This window comes from Morone saxatilis, unplaced genomic scaffold (assembly GCF_004916995.1).
Source record: "Morone saxatilis isolate NCDOM2014 unplaced genomic scaffold, NCSU_SB_2.0 Contig7, whole genome shotgun sequence".
NCBI lineage: Eukaryota > Metazoa > Chordata > Actinopteri > Moronidae > Morone > Morone saxatilis.
In genome coordinates, this window is record NW_023340246.1 from 3445984 (window position 1) to 3447236 (window position 1253).

Below are 1253 nucleotides of genomic sequence, written 5' to 3' on the forward strand. Positions count from 1 at the left end.
TGGACTCGGTCTCGACGAGTATTGCTCTTGGACTTATAAAAGGTGGTCTCGACTTCAGCACTGCCTTTTTGCTGCGGATTTGGAAGGCACTGACAAATAATTTATTTTGTCATTAAGTTTCTTGGTTCTTAAAGTATCAGTTGGTATAAATTGACAAAAATCATGATATGAACAGTGTGAGGTGTTATATATGAAACCATGTCAATTTGAAGAGCAGCAGGGCACTCAGTGCTGCCACTGGTGGTTGTATCAGGGCCACTGATGATGAGTCAGGCTGAAATCGAATGGTTTCTAAATAAAGTTGTTCTCAGTAGCTAAAAGGTGACTCAAGGTCAAATTGGGTCATTTGTTAGTAAATACAGTATGTCTGCCATCAGTGGCCTAAGATGTCCTACTGTATGACAGCTGCCATGTATGTCAGGGAATTGTGTCAAAAATAGGCTGGAGGCTGCCATATTCATGCACCTGCTCTATTCAGTTAGGACACAATGGATGGAGCATCACTTGGCAGCATCCACTTAAAACAATATACTTGATTAACAGAAGTGGTAATGACAGGGTTGTAGAGTGTGTGTGTGTGTGTGAATAACCACCCAGTGACAAGCCACTTTAAACAGGCATGTTATTTTTGAAGAAACCCTCCTGGGAGGTCTGTATTGCCTGGTCCTGTCACACCACCCTGCCTGGCCTGTATAAACCACTCAGCATGAAGCACAACACGAGGTGGGTTTTCCCCATTCATGAAGCAGCCAACACTGACTCATCCCCTGCAAGTGCTCTCGGTCATTCAGCCACCTGCAGGAAACATTACAACTCTCATGTTGCCTGTTGCCTCCACAGTTCCTAAAATAACCCCTCAGCCACCCACCCCTACTCCCTCTCCCTCTCCAGTACCCCCCCTCCTCCTTTAACCCTGCCACATGGTTACAGTTAAGTACATAAATCAGGCGCCAGCGCTGCTGTGAGAGCTGTGGAGGCAGACAGGAGGCACACATGCACCTCACACCGCCGCGGCTCGTCGCCGCTACTGCAGCCGGTGCAGCTGAAGGAGACTCGCAGCTTTTTTTTTCTTTGCTCCCCCCCATCACACGGAGGCGGAATGGCTTGAGAGCAGACAACACGGACTCGTCTCGATCGGCTGATGCACGATGATTTTCTGACTTGTCCGCCTGTCTGTGTGCGTCCGTCCGTCTTGCCGCGAATTGCTGCAGTGCTGTTTTTCCAGGTGTTGTGGTGTGTGTGAGTGAGTGTGT